General features: G+C 37.3%; 1 protein-coding gene and 1 long non-coding RNA gene across 13 annotated transcripts in view; one reads left to right on the top strand and one right to left on the bottom strand.

The window, feature by feature from the left end:
- LOC103057326 (uncharacterized) overlaps positions 1-26,933 on the bottom strand; it is a 142,573-nt gene that overhangs the window by 94,488 nt on the left and 21,152 nt on the right. For 2 of the 12 annotated variants that reach the window (XR_015797930.1, XR_015797928.1), the window contains exon 3: positions 21,553-21,647. The exons of the other annotated variants lie outside the window; for them this stretch is intronic. The gene's annotated coding sequence lies outside the window, so the exon portion shown is untranslated. The remainder of the gene's footprint in view (positions 1-21,552; positions 21,648-26,933) is intronic. 12 annotated transcript variants of the gene reach the window in all.
- Positions 1-26,933, top strand: part of LOC148214603 (uncharacterized) — a 39,515-nt gene that overhangs the window by 1,030 nt on the left and 11,552 nt on the right. The window contains exon 2 of the long non-coding RNA XR_015797934.1: positions 2,413-2,555. This is a non-coding gene — a long non-coding RNA (uncharacterized LOC148214603). The remainder of the gene's footprint in view (positions 1-2,412; positions 2,556-26,933) is intronic.

A 26,933-nucleotide genomic window follows, 5' to 3' on the forward strand; every position in this document is an offset into this window, starting at 1 on the left:
TCCAACCATATTTGCTCACATTTCAATTTGTTTTGCTCCATTTTTGAGTTCTAGCCAGATTATAAAACTGGTGTGCTTTGATGTATATAGTCAACTTCCATTTTTTCATTAGCCATTTGCCTGTTGGTGATACTATAGCATGTGGGAGTGTATCAGTTACACCCATTAATAATAATAATAATAATTATTATTATTATATATTATATTATAATAATATATCATTATATATTATATTATTATTATTATTATTATTATTATTATTATTAATCATGTTTCTATAGCTGCCCATCTCACACAAGGTGACTCTGGGCGGCATACAACAATTAACAATAATAATAGTGATAGGTGCCTTAGGTGCAATCCCAAAACATCTGGAACACCACTTGAACACCATCAGCATTGATAAAATCATCAGTCAATTGCAAAAGGCAGTTTTACCTGGAACAGCTTATATTGCGACGATACCTTTAACACCATCAAACAACATCTGCCTATCCCAGGTCCTTGGGAAGGACCTGATAGGTGGATAAAAATGCCAAGCCCAGTCTAAACATCTGGCTAACTGTGCAACCAATCATCATCATCATAAGTTTTTAAAAAGTCAAGCTAAGGTGATAGCAGAGGCAATTTTTCACCTTAAAATAATGGAGTTATTTTAAGGATAAGCACAATAACACAGTTCTTACATAAACTGCTGTTGTACAGACCACAAATGGTGAATGTATAAATATGTTTTTTTACCTACACATTACAAAGTATAATCTGTAAAAAGCAGGGGACCAGCAGCTGAGATCTGGCAGCTGAACACAAACACAGAATGACTATCTGTAAAAAGACAGAAGCAACGTGCCAAAAACTCTGGCTTTAGCTATAATTCCCCAGCCTATGTATGGCACTGTGAATGTCAACTCAAGGCTTTCTCTTCCAAATATACTGTATTCACCTGGAGTCTTATATTAAACAAAGGGCAAAGTTATCAGTCACATAAAATGTGAATTGGTTTTTAGAACAAATTCACATTACAACACACAGCAAGGACTCTGTGTAAATTTACACCATTTTACTGGTTGTTTATCAGGATAGTTTTCTATTCTAGCAGATTGATGTCCAGAGTTTAAATAAAATATTCAGACATAAATTTGCCAGTCCTTTGAGAATCAAAAGTTGAAAGGCACCATTTAGGCACCATTTACTGAGTTCATCTGCTGGCTTCCTGTATGAATCCAAACGAAAGCTTTATTGATCTGGGACCAGAAATGAAATGAAATGAAATGAAATGAAATGAAATGAAAGAATGAAAGAATGAATGAATGAATGAATGAATGAATGAATGAATGAATGAATGAATGAAAATAAATGAAAGCATTCCTAACACATGCCTGCTCAGGCTGTTCTTGAACACATCCAGTGAAGAAAGGGAGCCCACCATCTCTGGGTACTGTTCAACTAAATTCTGTCATCTTGTAATTTAAAGTTAGCACTCCATGCCCAGCACTTTGGGAATATATACACTGGGAATTATATATATACACAAATACACAAACGCACTCCCTTTCAACTACTTGAAAAGTGTTATATCCTTTTCTCAGAATTAAACCTTGGGGCAAATGTTACACATGTCTACAACTCCTTATAGCAGCTGCATTTCCCCAGGATCACATGGCTGTTGCCAAACAACCCCAGGAAAAGACCCTTTGCTTTAAACAGGTACAGCCCCCTCATCCATGTTCCTTGCCCTCCTTTGTACCTCTTCCAGTTTCTGAATCATTTGCAAAGTATGGTATCCAGAACTGACCTCGGTATCCAAAGTGGGGTCTGTCCAATGCAGAATATATGGCACCTATTACATTATAAACCAGAATGCAAAAATATGGAATGTCTGCCATTCTTGCCAGTGCCATCTTTTGAGGATTGGATTAGCTATATAATAATGCCAATAAAAAAAAACAACAACTGATGTGCAGACCATACTGGTCAGTAAAAACCCCAGAACATATCCAGTAAACAATGGTATGATTTTGGATTACATGTCTAAGTCATGTAAAGGGCATGCATGTGCTAGCAAAGGGGGTGGAATTAGGATGCTGGGTATCAAAGAGAACAGACAAATTTGTGCTTTATCCATGCACTAGGCTGTATTAGCCAATCCACCTGCTGGGTCATATTGACTGTCATATCTTTTGAAAAACCTTCACATGATATCCAGAATGCTGCATAACAAAACATGGTTTCCATGCTCATGTAACATGCTTTGCCCATATAAATAAACCATATTTTAGCTGAAAATGATGCCCAGGTTCACATAGAATGCTAAGGCAATGGTTGGGTTTCCATAATATGCTATACAACAAGCTACCATCCTCATTTTAGCCTAGTTTAATGTGGCATGTGAACCCAACCTCTCTTCAACAGGAGAAGGAGAAAGAGAAGAATTACACTGCTGTTAATAGCTGAGAAGTTCATAGAGGATTAATTGCCTGAGAATCTGGAGTTTAATATTCTACATCTGCTGACTTTCACCAGGGCAGAAATCTGACTCGGAGTTCTCCTCCTTGGTAAGAAAGGTTGCCTCTTGAGTTGAGTGATACCGGCTGATGGTTACTCTGTGGTGAATGCTTCTACGGAGTAGCTTCTTTGTATCCTATCCTTTGATTTACAAAGCAAAGTGACCTGCTTTAGCAAGTACTGGGGGACGGGGGGGAGAGATGAAAGAGAAATGGGTGCGTATTAAAATGAAACTTTTTAAAAGGCTGACTCTCTCTGAGGGGCAAACTGATTGCAACCTTTGAATACTGTCAGATATACCAGCTTATCATTTACTTCATACAAACCAGATGTATATACCAGGGCAAAAAATAAAAAGAGGCATGCCTTGCTAGGAATCCCCTTTTTACTACTTTCGAATAACTTTTCAACACTTCGTGTTTAAAACATATCTGAAAAACAGAGAAAACAGATATCTGCACTTGCTGCAAGCAATGTGATGTTGTTCAGTTCTGAAGTATTGCTTATATGTTTGGGCTTGTTTGATTCAATCTGGCTACTGTTTTTTGTATGTCATGAATATTTATGGTTCATTGCAGGACCCCAAAGACTGAGCTTTAAAATCCATGACTGCCCATAGCTTCCTGCTGGCAATGATGGAATGAACTATATCAACAACCCTGCAGATAGGACTGTTTTTCAGTGAAATCTCTCTTTTCTAAACAAAATCATGGAGGTCTTTGTAGAAACAGCTGTGGAAGGCAGTTGACTGTATTCAGTGTATTTTGGAATTTATGCCAGATCCTCTGACTGGGAACCCTCAAAAGGGTGAATCCTAGTGCCATTCAGGCCTTATTGATTTGGTTCCTTGTTCCCCTTTTTAATATTTCCCATACTTTAATAGGAAATATAGCTAAATATTTGTGCTGTAGCCAGAGTCAGGTCATATGAAATCTACATATACCTTTCAAGTAGAAAGGAAATGCTTTTGGTGTTCAAGGGTCACATTTAGTATTTCTGGAAGGGTAACAGCCACAAAACAAGTGGGATATACTTATTTTAGGATTTACAGTATCTCCAGAGGGCAAGACATGATGCTGTCATTTTTAGCAATCTTCATAAGAAAGCTTCTGATGGCTGCTAGAAGGTCACTTGCGCACACACACATACAGGCTGTGCTGTGCTTTGGAGTCAGCTGGGAAGAGTTGCTTCAGGACATGCAGGAGCATGAATGCAGTACCCTGGGACTCATCAATGTAGCTGTAGCTGTTTCCAGGATCATACAGCTAGGAATCTTCTCCTGCAGCCACAGAATTTTAGAAACAGATATAGTTGCTTTAATGAGTTTCAGACAGATACTATGTTTATTCCAATGTCATTGTCTCCAATCCTTTAAGCTGAAATACAGGTAAGAGTAAGAGTAGAACTACAATGGTACTTGTTGGCTTATGAAGTTGTCCCATTTAGTACAAAAATAATCTACCAGAGATGCTGGAAATAGGGTGTTGCTTGAATCCCTTTTCTTCTTGATGGTGGAAGGGCTGCTGTGGAGATGAGGCAAACACTAGATCTGACAGACCAGTTGCAAGTTCATCAGCCTGGATCCAACTTATTGTCTTATGAAAAGGATGCTAATCGCTATTATTTTCCAGAATTTTAGTTCTATAGTGTTCTGATCGTTTGAATTACTTTGTGCAGAACTGGCAGTTACATATTTGGGAGCGGGGAGGGCACAATGGATTTTTATGTGCTGATTAAGAATAAAGTTCAAAGTAGTTAAGGGATTTTTTCCCTTCTACATAAAAATGCTTAAATTGGCAATTGGCAAAGGACTATTCATAAAAATAATTGCAAGTACTGTGTGCATAGCTAAAGCATCTTGAGTAGATTCTGTAGTGAATTATGCTCAAACCTACTGTTTCATCTTTGATGGTCTCAGCAGGGATATCTGAAAATGCAAATTTAAATTGCTGCTAAGCGCATATATATTTTGCCATGCAATCAGAAAAATATTTAGAGATCTTAGGACAGATTTTGTTTTTACTTTGCCACTTCAGCTGCAATCCTATATAAGCTTACCAGAGAGTAACTCCAACAAACTCAATGAGGTTTACTTCTGAATAGACATACATAGGATTTCAGTGCTTGAGGTTTAAACATCTTTCCTTCTATTTAAAAATATTTCTAAAAATTCTCAAAGACTCTTTATATGTTATCAGGTTTTATTTTTTATGTTGGTGTTTGTGACAGAGAAAGAGATGAAAAAAACTGTGCAGTTACTGCAGCAAACTTTATTTTAAATATGCATAAGTTTTAATAAGATCCAAATGAAAGATTGATTCGTTTTCATAGTTCACAAAACAGGCAATTTTGTGAAGAAAATGCATGGGTAGTTGTGGAACAAGCATTAGAATCATTCTGAATATATGAACTACATACTAAAATGCTACTTTTGTTTTAGAAAATAAAGAAATGTAACTACCATACAATGCAATACCATACAAAGAGTGTGTAGCTCATATCTATGGGATAAATAAATTCATAGCTTTGTACAATTCTGGGGATACCATAACATGAAATCTGCAGCTTTCAAATTAGTTCAAGGCATTCACATAAACATACACAGGTGTGCACTAGGGGTATCCAGACTTAGTCATTTTTATTTTGAATTCATTCATTTAATTTATTTTTCAGGCTTCCCACTTGTCTATGATTCTGGATGACATACAGAAGGTTAGAACAATAAAAAACCAAACTTCCTTTGATTTTTAATTAAGCATTATAGCAGAGTTTAGCTCTTTATAACATCATGCCATTAATTTAAAGATGTTAAGGAAAACAGGCTTGCATGTTTGGCAGTAGAGACTATAACAAACTAATGCACACATTTTAGAATGCAAATAATATTATTAGCTTTTTTCCCAAATTCCTGGAAATATCTATTGATCTTAACATTATTACAATATATCATTGAAGAAGGAAAATATTCGTTCTGAAATAAGAACAGCTAATTTTCTGATACTGCCGAAAATAATATTTCTGTCTCCTTAAATTACACAGATGAAGATCTAACACATCTATTTTCATAAGACATCTCAAACAGATGAGGCACTTCAGACTGGCCAAAGAAACTGTGTCCTATTGAATGGCACTATCTGACATCAATGCCAGTTTTGAGGTCTTTGGTATTTGCATGGGCCTCTTGTCATAACCAGAATGAATAGTCTTACTCATCCATCTCTGAAATGAAGTAGCTCCAGGAGCAGGGTGCCTGAGGTAAGAAAGAATAATATAAGCCCATGATTTGAGGCCTTTATTAGTATCACAGTAGAGCTTATTTCCAAAATTCCAACTATCTCTCCCTTATGGAAGTTGTGTAAATATCTTCAATAACAAGACACAAGGATAGCAGACCCTTCTGTTAAAATTTAAGTTTGTTACTTGGCAGTGAAAGGGAGGAGAATCTAATATAGAAGAGCGTGGAACTCTCACACAAGCTGATTTTGTCTTCCAGATTCCAGCCTTCTCTGATATAATTTCACTATGTAAGCTCAGCAATTAGAAAGGCCCATGGTGTGGTGGTGGTGGTGGTGGTGGTGGTGAACAAGTCTTTCTTTCTGAAGGCATACAAAGGTGGCTGTCAGGGGAAGAGACCAGTATTTCCCTCCATCTGTTCTAAAATACAGGTTTGCAAATGCACTACACCAATATAATTGCTGATGTTCTATAGAGCGTGGATTCAGAACTCCTATTTGGGGATCAATACTAGCCTCTCCTTCATCATTTCCAGTGCTTTCCTATCTGCAATGTTACTGCATACTGCAGGCTATACTGTCATTAGCAATGATCTGACATACAATAATTCAAACCTCAACATTGCTTTTCTGCAGAAATTACATCTGCTTGCAATAATGTATGTATTTCAGCTGCTTGGCTATGAATCCCCCAACACCTCCTAGATTTAGTGTCTATGATTTATGAGGTATTCACAAAACTGGTAAGAGACAACTAAAGAAAATGGATACATATTACAATAACTGCAAACCCCTTCAATAAGAGATACTTCAAATCCTACTATTCTTTTTTTTTTTTTTTTTTTGCAATAACCTATGCAAATAGAAGTCAATCTTCAATCTACATCTGAACCATAATTTATCATTACACTCTATGGGAACATGGTTACTACTTCTCCCTATCTCTTTTACATCTCTTTTAAAGGCCCAATTTCATATTAGATTTTTTAGTGATACAGTTCAATTCATTCCCATTCAGATAATATGATGGCCCAGGCTAAAATTGCATATCTCAAAAATTGTGAAGTTTTATATTTTTGCATTACTCATCTGTGATCTGGGTCATTTTGTGCTGCTGTTGGTTTGGATACTACAAGGCTGAATTCCTTAGGTCGGATTCCTTTTTATGCCTTGCTAAAGAATAACATGTTTGGCAGGATGTTTCTGTTTGTATGTACTCACACACCACCACCATCCCAATTTATATGAAGGTGATCTTGACTCAGTGTGCTGCTGAGATAAAAAGTGTGATCCTTTTCAAATATTTTGGACTTCAACTCTCATCACCTGCAGGCAATATGGTGCTGGTGGGAGGTGTACTATAATTTGAGGATCACCAACACTTTGGAGGTCACCAAGTTTCCCATCTTTCTATTATACACATTGTTAATTTTACTCCTTAATTGTAATCCTATCATTGCTTCACTCTCCTCCCCACAAACCTGGAAGAATGTCTACGTTTAGGGATAGCATCCGAGGGTGATATGGACAATTATAACTATCTTTCTCTGGTTATAAGAACAATGTGGACATGATAGAAGTTGACCTCAGCGAAGCATTTTGTTGTTACCTCATGACATCATGGGACTGGATGTCATGACTATAAAGTGGACTCACAACTACCTTGAAAGCCATAACAAAACAGTGCTCATCAACAGGTCCTCATCAAAGCTCATCAAAGAAGATGGTTAGATAGCATCACTGAAGCAATGAGCATGAAACTGAGCAAACTCAGGGAGGCAGTGAAGGACAGGAAGGCCTGGCGCAATATGGTTCATGGGGTCACGAAGAGTTGGACACGACTTAACGACTAAACAACAACAACAACCACAGAGATCATCCCTGACCTCAGGCCTCAGTAATTTTTTATTAATGACTTGGACAATAAGATGGAAGGAATGCTTCTAAAAATTGGATAAGGTAACTAATTCTCTAGAAGACTGAAATGCAGACAGAACTTGATAGATTGAAGATAACAGGAAGCAACAGAGACAGAATGCAGTTCTTTACTTTAAAAAAACAAAATCAAATGAACAGGCATAGGGTGGACAATTCCTGTCTTAGCAATAGCATGTGTGAAAAATATTTTGGAATTGTAGACAACCACAGGCTGAATATGAATCTGAAGTATGATGTGGCTATGAAAAAGACAAACACAATTTTAGCTCTATCAGTAGAAGAACAGTTTCCAATCATAGAAGCAATAGTTTTACTGTATTCTGCTTTACCAAATACTATGTCCATTTCTTAGCAGCACACTTTAAGAAGGATTCAGGGAAATGAACAGGTACAAAGAAGGGCAATAAAAATAATCAGGAATCTGGAAACCAGGTCCTTCAAGGAGAAATTGGGGAAACTCTCTAAGTTTAAACTTGAAAAATGGTGATTAAGAGGATATATGATATTACTGCTGATATATCTGAAGGATGATTTCTACTATCCCAGAGTGCCTCGGACAGAATAATGATCTTAGTTACAATCGGCAGATTTCATCTGGAAGTTAGGTAGAAAAGTAAGGACTACCTCAAGTTGAGCTTGACTTCTGTCTGTAATTTTTTTGACAGCATCACAGAAATGATTTGCTTTTGTCTTCTTCTAGAATGTTTTTAAAAACTTTGCAGGCTTACCTGTAGCCCTGCATTTTCCTAGTAGTCTCCCATCCAGGTAATAATCAGATCCAAGTACACTTAGTTGTTTTTTGGGAGGGTGGGGGAGCAGGTACATTACACCATTTGCTATGACAAATGTGACCAAAAAAAAAAAAAAAATCATAATAATAGCAGCAAGTTGTCAGTAGAACCAATTACTGATTATTCCTTCACTGGATATGTTCAAGCAAAGACTAGACATCCACATGCTAGATATCCTTTTAATCTGGATTCTTGCACTGAATAGAAGGTTCAACTTTAATGCCTAAATGGACTTTAGTGCTATGATTATTATGACTGAGAACACAGATTGCATGAAACCATTATTTATTTAACCATGGTTTATTGCATAAGTCAGTGCAGAGAATAGATAATTGTTGCAACACTAAAACACATCTATAAAACAATAGGACTGAATCTGTATGCCCAGTACGTGCTGTTGTTCATGTTTGTATTTGTGTCCTTTTATTACTCAAATGTCTTCCCTAGCTTTTGGGAAGCAATGATGAAAGAGCTGCATTATTTCCTGATGAGTGTAAGCTTATTCTGGGTATAAATGTTGGCAAAGTAAAAGGAACCCTGGGAGAAAAGACTAGATGGAGCATATTGCTCAAGTCATTAAAACAAGCAGCTAAATATATTTCTAGGTTTGGTGAGTCAAGTCTATTTGGTTTAAGGCCTATATAGGTTGCCAGGCACTAGGAGGGAGGTGGAACTCATCATTGCCAACATTACTGATTTCCTAGTGGCAGAAAACTAGCTATTTTGAGTGGGGCCACCAGATAGATGGAGCTGAAGATCTCTGGTTTGAAAATCTCTGGCCTGCTGATGCAATCAAATTCCTGCCTCTGCCAGGAAGTATTCTCCCACCACTGCATGTCACTACTTTCCTGTTACAAGGTAAGCATCATCTCACTAGTTTTCTGCTGCCAACAGCATTTTATTTCCTACCGGCTAGGTGATCAATGTGGTCAGTTGTTTGCTGAAAGTAATGCAAGGGCCTACATCTTTTTTGCACCAAGAGAAACATTCAACCTTTAGTGGTAGATTGCCTTTCCGTACTGTGTAAGACTGGAGGCTTAGGAAACATTTCTTAGCAATTATGAACATATCCACCAGAGATTCTAAGGCACTATCAAAAGTAAGACAATTCCTTTGTGAGCCTGGGAGTTATGCAGTAATGAGTAGGGCAAAAAGCTGAAAGAAAGGGAAAAAAGAAAAGGATTTGATAACAGCAACAATCTGAATATAAAATTAGAAGTATTAAGGCCATTAGTGATGGGTACGTTATGTCTTTCAAAGTGACAATGGAAAAATATGTCAGGAGAAAGAAAATTCTAAGATGAAGGAAGTGCCAAAGTGAATTTTCCCCTTTCAGCTGAACAGGAAGAATAAGGATATCTTGCCAACATTGGAAGCAGCAGTTTAGCTTAGCTACTCATTCAGTAGGCTAGCACAATTCTTCTGATAAGAGTGTCCTGTGGGAATAGCAATGCCTTGTCATGACATCAATCTCTTAGATATGAGGAGCCAGAAAAAACAGGCTCGGATGGATAGATTTCATTGAGCAACCAACAAAGGCCCTTGCATAGGTAAACACTGCAAGCAGACTTAAGGACAGCATCACTCTACTCTGTTATAATCAGGCAGAGGAATTCTTCTGCCTTTTTTCCTACCAGATCTTGTTCAGTTTGATGATATTCTTTCAAAGTAGAAAAGAATTTTGGAGAAGTTCTTATGGTGAAGAGTGGTGCTCTTGCATTTACTTCATTATGAGCTGGTCAAAGGCTAAATAGATGAATGTCTCAATAGATGAATGTCCCGCCTTTCACTGTACACTCATCTCACCATTGGCTTTTCCATGCTTTAATTTATTTTCTCCAATTGGGCTGTTATATACCAGGGCTATGATCATTGTAAGCATATCCTTTAGAAATCATTAGAGAGTCTCTCTTCCTCTGGGGAAAACAATGGAAAAAACATCTATTTAATAACTTTGTCTACAATTTATTAGAGAATTTTGGAAGGCTGTTTGTTCCCAACTTTATTCATCACTTGCTCTGGATAACCACATTCACCTTCTTTCCCCACACCTAAGAATGTGCAATATCTTTGGGATATATATAGAGTAAGAAATCTATTGATGGACTGCCAGACTGATCCTTACTAGGAAAAGATGCAGAAGCCCTGGAAACACAAATCATCTTTGGCGCTGGCTTCTGCTGCCATCACTTCTTTCTCCTCTCCCAGATGGAGGGAAAAACCAAGGCAGTTACTTTGCAGATGCCTTCCATCCTTTTAATGAGAATCTGATCTGCAAATGTCATAAGGTTTGGTGAGTATTCAGTTGGAATATCTGCAAAAGCTTAGTCCTTTTGAGATAAAAAGTGCCATGCTTAAGATTCCCAAACTCCCTTTTCCAAATACCTTGTCTATGTCCAGATAACACAGCAACTGAAACTCATCCAACAACAAACTGAAAGTGTTCAAAGCAGTGTGAATATAAGTGACATTACTCTCAAAGGGCAATGCATCTCTGAGGATGCCTGAATATCACAATGACAATCAAGATGAAGAATGCCTGATACCACATGGGAAAGGCCTGCTGAATATCATGAAATGGCATGACAATATGGCTTCTTCAGCAACTGTAGGCTCTAAAATTTGTCATTGCTCAGTTTTTAACATTCCATCTGCATCATTGTATTCAGTGCCTCTTAAACCAGAGCAATCTTGTCATCTTTCCATACAACAGGCAGCAATAGGAATACTAGCTATGCTAAAATAATAATTCTTCAAGAAGGTCCAGGAATCCGTCTAGATCTACCTGCCTTTAATACTATATCATTCTAATTGTCTCCTCCCACCCCTGCAGAAGCCATGATAAGGCTTTTTAAACCATATAAAAATAGCCAAAATAGCACCTTTTAACAAAAATTCCAGAGAATGATATACAATTCCTGGCGTTGACATGATACCTTTTATATTCTAAGTAGGTCTTAAGAAAGCAGCTTTAAAAATGAATCTTAAGATTCACCACTCTAAATAACCTGAGCTCCAAGTCCAAAATTCCCCTGTCAATTTAAATAGGAAAACTGTTAGGCAATGAAGTCGTCTGTTCCCTAATAGAATCCCTTATCTGTCCTGATGATCTCACAGAAATCACAGTATCTTAAAAACTGGAATACAACTGGGCAGAAACAAGGGAGGTGGATTTCTTAGGCCATCCTTTTCAAACACTCAAATTTTATAGTGCTGAATTTGATGGATACAGTGAGAGACATCAATTCCCCCACCTAGACTCATCCACTCTGATCTCAGTAAGGAATGCCAAATCAGTTTTCTCTCTCAGATTTAATAGGTGGACTTGGCATTTATTGTTATTGGATATTCACAAGGACTATGAGGAAGAAAATTTTATTTTAGCTAGAGAGAGATCTAAAATTCACTCAGGACCTGTAGCTATGGGAAGGCTACAACAAAGTCCTTCACTCCCCTATCCTTCTCTGATATACTTTTCTTATTAAATATAAAAAGAGAAACCTAAGGATAATTTAAAACTTCTTGCCTTAATTCTAATTTATTTTTCTTTCTTTTAAATAACATAATGCTATAAAGTAAAGAAATTCAGCTATAAGAATCTCCAATAAAATTCTAAACTTTGGCATAAAGCACTATTATGTCTTATTACAATTTTGTAATATATTTTGTACCAACATTCCTCAGTTTTCCATCCCCAGTAACTTATTAAGCAAGGGAGACAGCTTGCTTTATGTTATACAACCAATGCTGTAATAAAGGAAAACAGATCCAGACTCAAAGCTCTATAATTTATACCGGTAGTCCTCGCTTACCAGTGGTAATGGGGACCGGGAACTCCATTGCTAAGCAACGCAGTCATAAGGCATGACATTATGTGACCGCACCAACTTACGACAGCAGTTCCAGCTATTGTAGCTGCTGTCATTTGGCAAATCCCCCACAGTTGCAGCATCCCATGATCACGATTGCCATTTGCAACCTCCTGTTGGCTTCCCCAGTGACTTTGCTTGTCGGAAGCTGGCGGTGAAGTTCGCAAATGGTGATCATGTGACTGTGGGACACTGCGACATCATAACTGCAAGTTGGTTGCTGAGGGCCCAAATCATGATCCCGTGATAGCAGGGACGCTGCAACAGCCACAACTATGAGGACCTGTCGTAAGTACCCCTCATTCAGTGCTGTTGTAACTTCAAATGGTCATGGAATGAGTGAATGTTAAATGAGGACTACCTATACTAGCCTTGTTCAGGTGAACCATTTAGATACAGAATTCAACCAATGAGCAGTGAGTACTCTCTTCAAGGTGCAGTGATGACATCATGAAAAGCAAAAATGTAGAGAATGATGCTGTTATCTTGGACAAGCTGCTATTCATAAACCTTACAATGGGACTTGGAGATAGAAGATAGGGGAGGCCACTCACCATTCCTCACATTTTGAAACTTCCCTGATACTGCATCACCTCAGCAGAGTTAATGAACTACGGCTTATAAACCACAGCAACTGCATTCACAAAGCAACTTAAACATAAACCAAATTTATCATATTATAGCTTAGTGCACTATGTGAACTTGGCCTATTAGCAATATTAGTCGCTCCTGTCAAATGGGCGAACTGTCCACATATTTACATTTCTCTCTGACGGAGGGTAAAATTAGATTCCAGTTAACTACAATAAACAACAGATTTCCAGGCAAACTGACAATTCAGGCAGTACAAGTAGTCCTCACTTAATGACTGTTTAATGATGGTTTGAAGTTACAAAAGTGCTTTATAACCTGTACTTGCACTTATGGGCATTGCAAACTGTTATATCACCCCCCTGTGGTCACGTGATTGCAATTTGTGATCTTTTTTATGACAGTCATTAAGTGAATCACATAGTCATTAAGAAAATTCTGGCAAAAAAAATCCATTGGAGAAGCTGGATTCGTTTAATGACCATATGATTTGTTTAACAACCATGTGATTCACTTAACGACCATCATAAAAATGGTTCTAAAATCAGGTCTGGTCACATGGTGACTCGCTTAACAACCACCCCACTTAACGATCAATTTGACTCGCTTAACAACTGCCCCACTTAATGACCAATTTTCTGATCCCTATTGTGGTTGTTAAGTGGGGACTACCTATACCGACATCCAACCTCAATTATACCATTGACTAAATAAGTACTCTGCCAGATTTTGCAGTATCAGAAAATCACCAGTTATTAGTTTAATATTATCTTTTTGCCATCATAGAAACAGAGTCATCATTTGATTTATTTCATTTCATTTCATTTTTTTGCTTTAGGCATTAAATGTTTTGAGGGAGACTCTGCGGCTCTTGCATACAAGCTCATTGCTGTGAAACTCTTCATTTATAGAGAAAAAATGTTTGAATATGAAACTAGTAAGTCTAGAAAATATACACTACCATGTATGATAGTTTGCTTCACCCAAACCAACCAACCAACCACGATATTTTGTGATTAAAACACAGAATCTCCATTTCCAGAGATTTTCCCAAAGTATTGCTGTAATACTTTGTAATTAAAGAAAGTAATCTATTACGAATAGCAGGTTTTTAAAGCCCAACAATGAATTAATAAATTGATTTAATCATTTATGGCTGCAGTTCTATAGCTCCTAAATTCTGCTGATTTCCTCCTTCAACAAAGTTTTGAAAGAGAGAAAAAAATTCTCTGCTACCCTCTGCAACTAGCTGTTTTGGAAGTCTCCATGCCTTCCAAATTATAAGGAAATATGAAGCATTTCATAGACTGGGACCAACCCGGAGGTTCTTGCCCAATCTAAAATAATCTTCTGGGTGCCTCCCATGCTGAGCTCACATGTGCTCCCTGGGAATGGACCTCCTTGGTGATGACCCTCAACTTTAGAACAAGTTCTTCAGTAAAATACAGTTGGCACCAGCTTTGCTGCTTTTGCTGCATCAGGCAAATGAATTTTAGTCCTGGACCTTGTAATATTTATATTCAGTTTAAACTGAAATGGAACCATTTTATTAATCTTAGTTCTCCTGCTTAACCTTCTGTGCCTGATGCCTTTTCTGTATATGATGCCTTTTAAATATTTTATAGTGCTGATTTTAGTTTAGAATTTATAATTAATGTTCTTTAAAATATTATGCAACTGGGAAAGCTTTTGTTTTGAAAAGATGGTATATAAATTCATAAATAAATTTGGATCAGCTGTAGAGCTTGTCTAAATATATCCTCTCCCATTGTTCTCAGTAAGGCCGAATGTTTTAAGAAGACAGTACTCCTCTTCCTTCACCTCCACACAGCAAATATGCAAGTGAGAGGACATAAAGAATCATGGAGAGTTCTGACATTTTGAGACAGAATTTAGTATTACCCCATCTAAAAAGTACTTTTAAGATTTTAGTGTAGCAATAATGATCTCTGAATCATGCCAGCGTATCTATGCTGTAGATCTGGACATAGTTTGAAGATTATAGTCTTGAAGAGGTAAGATGATAGACTGATGGAGCAATCCAAAGTAACATTAGGAAAGAATAAAAATGGAGAGCATTGCCTGCTGCATCCGAGGAATGGAGCCAGATGTTTTTCAGATGTATAAGCTTATTTGCAGTCCTATCCATCTGTCAACAACAAGGATCAGATATGTTGGATAATTCCTAGTGGCCATCATTTTCTGAGTCCAATCTTCTAACTGTGATAGCTACTTAAAAGAAGATGTAAAAAATAACAATTTTTTTCTGATTCTTGCTTGGTTAAGCAACTTTTTCTTCTTGTGTGTTGGTGCAACTCCAATGAAAGGAACTTAAATTAAACATAGCTAACTTTCCACTGCTTTTAATGGTTTTATATTCTGTTACCCACTGAATGGATACAATCCCTGATTTTTGCCTTCTTTGTACTGCTTCTCCTTCTAGTGTTGACCATGGCGTAGTTTTACCAGGAGTGCAGTTGCTGATAAAAAGCTGAGAGGGACATGCTTACAGAATTTAGAGTATGTTCTTATCCATCAAGGAACTCTACTTTGTCTTCACTGAATAATTCATGAAAAGCATATGTTTTAATATATGTTTATTCATATTATGTATTTAGCAATAGGCATTGAAATATAAAATTATCTCATATTTCATAGTATTTATGTTTTTATTTTCTGTAACTTACAACTATGGTTTTTAAGGAAAGAACAGGTGCAGTGATAGAAAGGTGCTATGACCTGCAAGGTTACGTACAACAATCATTATGCAAACCTAGCATAATGCAGAGTTATGTTCCAAAACTAGCAAAATATTTGTGGTTAATATGACAAGGATATTTGATTATAAGCTGTGTAGATAAGATGAAAGCCTTGTCCATGAATCACTGTGGTACTTTTGTTGTGAAAAAGTACAGATCAACATGATATATGGAACCAGGTTGACTTTTGAATGCGTTATCAAGGCCTACATAAAGTAAAGCAAAGGCTGTTTGTAAATGAAATACTGGACATGAGGTTATTTAAAATCAGATTTCACTTCATCTGTATGACTGTAGGCATGTGATTCTATGAACTGATCTGTATACAAATTATATCTATGTTGCATTCTTTCAGGAAATCCAGAAAGGTTCCTTTTCTCCTGTATAAATCAATTTTAGTTGCGATGCAAATGAAAAAATTATAAAAATAAACAGTTTTTGCCAGGTTTTAGTCCCTTTTATCTGGGCTGAACAGCTGACAAGGCACACAGGAGGGGACATTGCATGCTGAGGCAGGAGGGAGACTTCCGCTGCGTCGCAAAATCTACAGCATCAGTTGATAGACTTGGGAAAGGGTTGTGGGATGCAGTGGGAAGATTTTCCTGCACCGTGGATCCTCCAGTTAGATGTTAGAGTGAAAGTCTCCCTCTTGTCACCCTGCACAACTTCAACCACATTTCCCTTCACTATTCAGCCCTGATGTAAGAAATTAAAATCTGGAAACCGTGATTGTAACTACTGTATATGGGAGGGGGAAAGATTGCATGTTGTGGCAGGTGGGAGATTCCTTTGTATTGCATATCCCACAAGGTGCCAATCATGTTATTTTTAAATATAGATTTAGCACTCTGTGTTTAAAAGTAGCTCATCTAACAACTCATGGGGTGGTAGGATTATGCTATGAAGTCAGAATTTCCCTCCTGGTGTCATCCCCTTCTCTAGGATGCCAGTCAGCTGTAGGCAGTCCAAATTGAAACATGGGTTTAGCATTCTTCTGAAAGAGCAATAAACCCATGTTTTAAAATAGCCTGTCTCTCAGCTGATGGGATAATGGGGTTGTGCATTAAGTGGTAATGTCTTCCTGCTGCACCAGACAGCCCTTTCTCCTGCCCCATTAACTGTTAATCAGGCTGTTTCCTCTATCAAACCCAGGTCTCTGAGCTGAATTGGCTTTGAGTCATGGCAGGTACAGAGGAAAGTTGGATTTGAAAAAAATGGACTCTCCAATTGCAGAAAGCAGGATGGCCTAGGAAGACAGTGCCCAGGGGCCAGAATGGTAAGGGCTGCCATCACCCTAAAGGAACCAACAGGAACTAGACAAATCCCACTCTCTAGCATCACCTGATTGCACTATCCATGGAGTGATAGGCGAATCATTTCAGACTGTATCCAAAACAAAAAAATATGTCAGGAAGAGGGACATGACTTTAACACCTGTACAGCTAAGGGTGGTTTAAAGCTGCCTCAGATATGGGCTGGAGATCAGATGAAGGCAACATCATGGGGACATAGCAGAAAAAAGAGGTTGCTGGGACTGTCCGTTCCATAGTTAGATATGTATGAAGACAGGAAATGAGACTGGTGAATTCTTAGAGAAATGGAAGCTGTGTCAATGCATTGGGGAGCTTCCATATGATAGAATTAATAACACAATCATACAAACAGCATGGTGTGTTAAGACAAGAGTCCTAGGCTTCTTATCAAGAAAAAGCCCCACTCTCTTCAACCTTCATTATAAATGAGTAAACTTTTCTTTTCATGGAAAAGGGGAGAAAAGTCAAGATCAAGTTGATATTCTCACCAGTTGCTATATGGGGCTGAATGGAGCACTTCTGTACCAGCAAGGCCACAGAGAAATGAAAAGAAGAATCAGGAAAATAGAGCAGGTAGCTGTTGCTGAGCACCAGTATGTTTCTGAGTGCAATTCAAGGTGCTGGTTTTCACCCATAAAGCCCTATATTTTATATTTCCTTGGGCCTGGGTATCTAAGCAGCCGCCTTGCCCAGATATATTCTGCCTGCCTAATCTGAGTTGCCAGAGAAGGTCCCCACATGAGGGGAGGGGGTTTGGTAGCAGGTGTTCTCTCTGGGGGTCCTTCCTCTGGAACAGCTTTTCCCCCCAAGGTGAAAGTGGTTTCTAGTCTCATGGCCTTGTAAATACCTGGCTATTCCAAAAAAAACTTTGGGACTTATTAATATCATCATCGTCACCAGAAAGCTTTTATTACTGCAGTTTTAGTACTGTTCAAATTGTTTAATTAGTTATTTAATAGTTAATTATTGCCTAGAGTCCATCTGAACTGAAGTGATAGATAAATGTCAGAAATAAATGAAATGAATAAATGATCATTTGCAGGCCCAGAATGGAAAATGATGCCTCAACACAGATTGGTGGATGGCTAAGACGCTATCATTTCAAACAACTGAAGTGAACTTTCATCTTGAAAGAAAACTTCATTTAAGTTATGACCAAGGATGACCAAATAAAAGTAGAACAGCAAAAGTGAAGTGCATCACTTCCTGGTCAATCTCAAAATGGTACATAAATCCTGTTTCCTGGCTTAACTTTTTCTTTATTAATAATTTCATGCAGTCCACCTAAAAAATAGATATAGTTGGCTGGAAGTGATTGTTTTCCAGTGGAAGTTTTAATAATCTACCTTGTCTAATGTTTTTCTTACAGCTGCTAGTAACTTTGCATTTCTACTCCAGCTAAGGGGGTAGAAGATTTCCATTTTTGATACTATACCCTTCACTTCTGTCCAAACACTTCAGTGTTATAATCTGAACATGGTTACTTTCAACAGTACATCCTATTTCCATTTCCTTAAAGAAAGCAAAGAGCAGATATGGCAAAATAAGGGATTTATGAAGTGGCAATAAATGTATACAATAAACATTAAAATAAGCAGAACAGCCTTATACTGAGCTACTTCCCATCACTGTAGGCATCTGCAAATGTCTGCAAAAAGCACACAGCTAATCATGCAGCAATGAAACAGGATTAAACATTTGTTCCTAATATCATTGATTACATGCAGAGGAATTAATCATTTCCAGCTGAAGTTCTGTACTCCTTTACTAGAATTGGGCCCCACTGAATTCAATGGATTTTATAGCTGAAAGATGTGGCTAGGATGGTGGCCTAGGTCAGTGTTTCTCAACCTCAGCAACTTTAAGATGTGTGGACTTCAACTCCCAGAATTCCCTAGCCAGCGTGGGAGTTGAAGCCCACACATCTTAAAGTTGCCGAGGTTGAGAAACACTGCCGTGGTGAAAAGTCCAACCACAATAAGTTTGGAGATTCTCTAGTATCCATTTAGATTAGTCTCTCATCCCAGATTTGGAACAATGATTGCCCAGATAACCAGATATGCAAGCTGCAAAAGAATCTAAGTAATTAAACAGGTCATTGAGATAGCTACTGCCCACAATAAATACTGTGTAGTAAAGACATATATGTGCAGGCAGGTAAAGGGTAACTTTTTGAACTGGTGGCCACATTTGGAATATTGAAAGCAAAGTGGTTGCCATGATCAGCATGGACAATCGTAAAAACCCATTTATCTCCTAGGATGCTCTCTATTTAACTTTTTCTTTTGAGGGGCATATTCCCAGATAAAGCCCTGGGCTACAGCTACTCACCCATTTTATTTTCTAATAGTAACTCTGGGCTCTGTGAAAGATCCAGAGGAACTGTTACAAATATAAATAATATTTGATCCTGGTGCTTTGCTTTGCACCATGCTAGTTTACCTTTTTAAAACGAAAAAATAATCTAAAAAACACACAGCTGATACAGTGAATCAGGTGAGTATCAAGAAGATGGTAGAAGGTACAATACTTTGGTTATAGATACCATGTGGAGCTGTCCTGTTTCCCCTTAGCAAGAGTGTAATTGTTATCTACGTATTTGCCAAGAATTTGGTACTCTTTTTTTGTCTTTTGCTTCCCTCTCTTTTTTACATGCCTTTCTCAGAGCATGTAGGAAGAAAGTGGAAAACCCTATAAAGCGGAATGACTTTTAAAACCACAGGAAAAGGTACACTGAACCTCCAAGAACTTCTTTGATTTGGAGCTGCCTTGGCCACATCCGATTACAGTATGTATCCAGGTCAAGTTATTTTGAAGCTCCATTAGTTGTAACCAGCAAAGCCCTTTAGAGGAAGCCCAAAAGGAGGAATATTTAAAATGGTGTGCGATTTTGCAAATGTCTGTTGCATTAGAAGGCGAATCACATACTTCATGTCCCAGTGAAATACAGTGTGAGTTGAGTTTGAAGATGAATTTTAAAATGCCATTTTTTTCTCTCAAGGAAGCAAATGTAGTTTATTTTTCTTTATTTCATCCAATATAATGTGTGATTGTTATAAGCAGCTTAGCTAGATCATCCTGTATTATTCCCTCCAAGCTTTATGAGCTACTTGTGCCTATGGCTGTGTAGCTCTATGTTCCAGCATTTACTTCTGATCGGGTCTATAGCGTAGTAAAATATGTCAGTCATGCCTTTATCTGTCTTACTCTGCTTCCTCCTACCTGAAAATGATGATAACTACATGTAGTCTTGGTCAATATATGGTAGCATCAAATGATTGTAAAGAGCAGAGGTGAGTAAGTGATAACCTTGAAGCACAGATAGATCTTGGGCTAACCCTGCAAATGGTTAACTCAGACCTCTAGCAAGAGTGATATCTATCTATCTATCTATCTATCTATCTATCTATCTATCTATCTATCTATCTATCTATCTATCTATCAGTCAAACTTATCCCCATATATATGTCCCATCTCTGGCAGTTTGCTGTATTAGGAGAGTGGAGAGAGGAAGAAAAGAGGGTGCCAGGAAAAGAGAAGGAGAGAGAGAAAGAGAGGTCAGAATGAAATGGCCACACACATTTTAGCTTTGGCTCCACCCACCACTTGTTTTGGCCTTACCCACCAATTAGCATACAGCTCCCAACAGATATTCCTAAGGAGGAGGACTTTCAGCAGTTGTCCATCTCTGATACAGAGAATATACACATGGTATTTTTCATTTTGATTGCACTAGACATGTTTGTATAACTATAAGAAATAAATATAATCAGACTGGCGTAATGCATGAATGAGCATTTATTGCATGTATACAGGAATATTTTAATGACTAGGAGAAGATAACAAAGAAGAGAAGTTTATAACAACAAGAACATCATCTGTCTTCAGGGCCGTAATGTCTTGATAGATGCGCTCCTTATGGGGGCTTGATAAATGACCTTTCTTTAGTCACAGAATCAAAAGACAAATCAGTTTCCACAGTGAAGGAAGCAGGATGAATCACATGATCTCTAGCGAGCTTTGGAATATTTAGCAAATGAAGTCATTCAGACAGCATTAAGCAAAGTGATGTCTCTGTTGCCTAGTCATGTTTATGGAAAAATGAGTTTGGGGAATTGTTTTTTTCCCCTTAAGCACATAGTGTTCCTTGCTATCCATGCTTTGCTTCAGAAGTAGTCCTCGTCCTGCCCCACAAATGTTCTCGATGTGTCCACATAAGTGTTATCTTCCAAGTGAAGACCAAAGGACCTGCTCTAAATTTTGCAATCCTTTTGGTATAGATATTTAAAATGTTTAAAAATGGAGAAAGAAAAATAGCATTCAGAAGTCTCTTATATTCATGCATCTTATCCAAATACTCATTAAATATCAAAAATAATACCTAAAATTTGATTTCTTTAATGGCAAGAAATGAAGTTACAAAATATAACAAACATATTTTCAATGATTACACACTTAAAACATATAAATGTATTGTCCTGCAGCTGCAAGGGTTTTTTCCACCTTTTTCATCCTCCAAACAGGACACACTGATTAAGTAATATTATTAATACCTTATTTCTTCAACTGTTTTGTACTCCTTTTCCAATCCTTGTCAATATGATCAGTTAAGGCAACATCTATGGTCATTATGGTATCCACACTGGTTCTGAAATTATTTTAAAGACTGATTAATGTTCTTTATGTGGTTTGGCTATCAAAGTAGAACTGCTCAAATTTTCAGCTGAGCTGTATTTAACAATTTGGATACAGGGAAAGGATTAAAGTGAAAAAATTGTTGACTTGTAAAGTGTCCTGAAATACTTGGGCTTATATAGCTTTGGCTTACTTTACATTAATTTTACAGAATAGATGAGGTCTTTCTATAGTTCTGAAAAAGCCTTGGGGCTGCCATTTATTTTATATTACTATTATTTATAATAATAAAATGCCATCCCTAAAAGCAAACAGGTTGGTCTTACCTAGTAATTTATTTTTATTTGATCTCTCTCTCTCTCTCTCTCTCTCTCTCTCTCTCTCTCTCTCACACACACACACACACACACACACAGCTCTTTCTCTTCCCCAAGCCTGTAAACTAGATTATACTAAAATTATGCCCAAAATTAACTAATGAACAAAGACAAATACATTGGAATTTATATCCTCCTGGTCCTAGTTGAACACTCTATCACCACTCTGGCTTACCCCACGTTTCTCTTAAGCAATAACTTGAGACCATGGGAATCTTTATTTCAACCTCTCCCTTAAAGATCCCCATGGCCTTAAATTATTACTGAAGAAAAAACAGCAACAACAGTGTTTTGACTCTTTCCATTAAAAAAAAAATCAGCTCAACAAGGAGATCATACTGGACTTTTTTGAGTCAAGATACATAAACATATATTTTTATTTGGGCACCCAGCCAGTGTTATAAAAATTCAATTTTGCTGCCAAGATTTTGGAATCTTCCTATCAACCCTAAGGAATATGTATCAGGCAGTTTAAAGAACCTACATATTAGCATTAACAAGAGCTCTGAATTTTAGACTTGTTCACATTATGCTTGATAAATGTTCTGTCTTTAGTAACAGCTGGCTTATAGATGTTACCAGCAATATTACTGATGCCCAAACATACATTTTATGCGAGTTCACTTTACCTAAAGTCACAACCATCAATGCAATCATATACTTCAGTTATGATAAGTGAAAGGTACTGGATTTGGTGGAATTGTACCCTGGAGAATACTCCAGGTATCTTGGTAGAACATTCTACAGCATAAGTATTCTCATAATCAAGATATGCAACTGGAATAGCAAAGGAATCAACAGCATGATGGGGTGGTACAGAGAAAGGTCACTTGTATGCCATAACCTTTATTTTCCAGGCAATAGACATAATCTATTGTTGAAGCAACTTCACATCAGTGATGAACTTGGCAAAAAGAATTTTTACCACAGTACCAATACCCACATTGCTATGATAGATTATAGGCTACAGGGTATATCTGATGTCAGCAATATTTTCAGGGTCCCAGCACCATCATGTATTCTTGCATGGTGGCCCAAAGTCAGGCTTTTCTCCACCAATTGTAGGGCTGGAAACTGCTTGGGCAGCAATTAAAGGACACAGCTCGTAAATTAGGAGAGCCATTAAGAAGAAATTCAGTAACTGTTCAAGTGCAGAATACAAGGTATATTTATAGCAAAACAGTGATTAAATCTTACATTTTTCTCCTGTCCTTGTGACATAATGGGAAAGCATCACATGTTTGGGCAAGAAGAACGTATCTTTTTATGATAATGGACCAATCTCGTCTCTAGCTATTAAGTCTCTGACCTTGTCAGAACTTGCATATTCTCCACAAAATCTATGAGATCACAAAAAAAATTTGGCACTTTCTTAGGAGATCTTGTGAAATGTCGGTGTTTTCACATAAGATTATTGAAATTCCTTGTGATTTTAGCAAAACTTAAAAAAAAAAATTCTTTGGAAATCTGTTTCTTATAGCCAAACATTCCAAGAATGAATCACTTATTTCTACTCTCTACAGTTCCTGAACCAATCCATAAGATTTTTTCCTAATGATTATTATGTTAAGATGTCTTAGTGAAGACTTTGTCTGGAGCAAACAATATCTACTGCATCATTCCAGATACTATTTTGTCCATCCTCTTAAACAACAGTAAGAAGTGAGACTATACTTATCTTTGTAGTAACCAATCATTGTATATGATTCTGTTTCTTTCCACTAATTTATTGGGAACATTTTATTTTTTTTTTGGATTTTAGGGCCACACATAGGTAGTATGTCCCTAAGAGGCCAATCTTAGGGACATGCTACCTATTTTTATAAGACGTTCAGCAATTTCAGAGTTCTTTCAAAATTCTCAGATAGATACCACTGGATCTACCACTACATTTATTTTTAATTTGTTGTAAATCTCAGCATTCATATATTGTTAGCACCATTCCTCAGATTGCCTTCTTGAAAATATTAGTTCAGGCATAGGTATCTGTTCTCCATCTTCTGTTTTGAAGGCAGATGCAAAACAGTCATTCAGACACACACACACACACACACACTCAAATTTAGTATTCCTCCCTCCCTCATTTAACAATCTGTAGCCATTTTCCTGCTTTTGGTGATTAAATACTATTACTGCTAAGGTTATGTTCCTCAAATTTTTTTGTATTGTCTTGTTGGTTTTCTTTTTCGCAAGTTTGAATTCCGTTTTGGTCTCTTTCCACGACTTTACTTTTCTTGTTAATCATCCTGACCTGGAACTGGTTCTTTGGTTTCTGATTAGCAGTATCTACATTCTAGGTGAACTCCTATTCCTTTGGTTTTAATTTCCCCCAAATGTCCTGCAGGGATCTGATCTTCTTGACTTTCCCTTTCCATTTTTATTAATGTCCACATTTCTGGCATCTTTCCTCCTTTGAAGTCAAATGTTATGGTACTGGACTTACTGGCGCTTTCCACTTTTACATACATTAACTTTCAGTAGTACAGTTTCCAATTGTTTCAACAACATTTACATCTTACAGTAGGTTCTGGTAGTTACTCGGGATTTAATTCAGGGTTGCTTCCCTTCTGGTTGCTCCACAGTCGTTGATTCTAATAACTAAGGTACCTAACAAACATTTTATTTTGGCTCAAAAGAGTGTGGCAGCTATTCTGTGCTTTTGCATTTACAGCTTTAAAATTATTTGTGGCAAAAGTACTGTTTAACTTATATATAGAGCCAAACTAGGCCCATATTTTAGTCTGCCACACACAATCTAAATTTCTAAGTCATTGTTCAAGCCCTCAGGAATATATCCAGCACAGCTCTTTCCTTGGAATCTGATTTGCTAAGGGTCAAAGGCAGAGTTTGATTGCCCGCGCTTAGTACTTACTAGTTAAAGTTAAAATTTGTTGACTCCTTCTACGTCTAACAAAAAATTAGACGTAATAAGTAACTAATAATTTTCTGGATGAAGCTGGATGAAGGCTGCTTTAAGGAAACTGCTATCAGTTGAACTTTCATAACTTTACATTATGTAAAGTTATGGTGGGGCTACAGATACTTAGGGTAGCATATTTTTGGTGTAGAACTAAATGAATACCTGTTGGCCAAAAGATGGCATTATTCCCGATGTGTGAGTCCAATAAACACACAGGTTGGAGCGAAAAAAAACCCCGTTACTTCACAAAAAGGCACGCCTCGAGTGCCAAAGTCTTTTATTTACCGCTAAAAGTAACAAAATTACAAACTTTCTGTCAGTCACAATACTGTGCAGTGGCAGTAACCACCTGTTACATAACAACCCCTCATTACTTCCTTACCTTATCAAGGTTTCCACCCTAGGGCATGGAATTACCTCGCCACGGGAGGGAAACTTACTATTATAATAAGCTAAGGGTCAGGACAGTTCAGCTACCCTCATCCACATGCGTACATCCTTGAGATAACCCCTTCCTACCTCACCACAAACTGGTTTTTCCCGCCTAACTTGAGGTATTTTCAACACACTTCCAATTTATCTTACAATATTCACACCCACACAATCTATCTTTTCCTGAATCCTTGATATCATACCTAATTTCAAATCCTAGAAGCCGAATTCCAGCCAGAAATCAGCCTACTATCATCATCTTAATTTTGCCTAAATATCAGGACTCATGTTAATGGACATTCATATATATGCATCGTTAGACCATATTGCCCTTCAGGATCTGGGACCACTGAAACAGTTGGCTGTATTTTTATTTATAGTATATGATATAGGTAATGATTTAATTTTACCTTTTTACTACTTCGTGGTCATTCAATGTTTGTTTCTTACATTTTGTCAGATAGGCAGTCTGTTATCATTTTCAAAGTATTCAGATTTTGTGTGCTATTTTATAAAGTCTTCCAATAGATTACTGGGCCTCAATTTATTATTTTTAATAAACTAGATAGTTTATTCTATAGTTGAACTTCATGTATTTTATGTACTGATAATTGCGTTGCTCATCTTAAATTGTAATAACATTACTAGAATATGTGCTTATCCAGTCTATGTTGGAGTTTAATTGAAACAAAAAAGTTTACAAATGTTCCCTCTTTAGATGCCTCCCTAATTTCACTTTTTTCATCTCAAAATATTCTGAAGAATTTTGGCCAGGAAGCAATAGGATAATACAAGTACTGAATTATTTTTGAGATCTAAAATGCCTCCATGAAGTATTCTATCCATTTTGAATTTAATTGACACTGTGTCTCTCCCAATGTAGAGTGAACTGACCTCCTAGTATGCCCTTCTCTGTCCTTCCTATAGAATTTATTTCAATCAGATTTCAATCTGATATGGATTGACTACTTGGAGTAAACATCCCACTGCTTATTCATGCCCAACTTCTAGGCAGGTTAGAGCAGTCTTAGTTAATATCATAAATGCCCTTCTGAGGGAGGGCAACAAATAGGCAATTATTAGATATTTTCTGAACTTCCTTTGGATCCTTGAAAGGTTGATTTTACTTTTAAATTCTTAATCACTGAGGCAAGTTTAATTATTTTAACAGTGAGTAAATGGGTGCCAGGCTAACAGTTACAGTACTGGTGTAAACTTTTACTGCTCTTTGCGTGGTGACAAAGGTACAAATGCCATTTTCTCTATGCCAGTTATATCTGCACTTTGCCTATCTCTGTGCCATTGTATTTTACTGTGCTGTCCAGCTTCCACTGTCCTAATTAGCTAACACAGAGAATTGCCAGTGATGAGAACCAAACTTGCCAGTTATTCTTTTCCTTCTAGCACCCTAGACACCCCAGTGATCAGTGTCATCAAATCTACACCACCCCACAAGAGCAAGCCAGTGTTCATTCTTTTGAGTCCTGCCTAGAGGAGGTCAAGCTTTCCATTATGACCTGCCCAATCATTTTTTTGAATCTTGAGTCTCAAACCACCTTGAACTGAAATG

This window comes from Python bivittatus, unplaced genomic scaffold, assembly GCF_059951505.1.
Source record: "Python bivittatus isolate LINGU-HERP-01145 unplaced genomic scaffold, Pbiv_v1 ctg000610_np1212, whole genome shotgun sequence".
Classification (NCBI taxonomy): Eukaryota; Metazoa; Chordata; class Lepidosauria; order Squamata; family Pythonidae; genus Python; species Python bivittatus.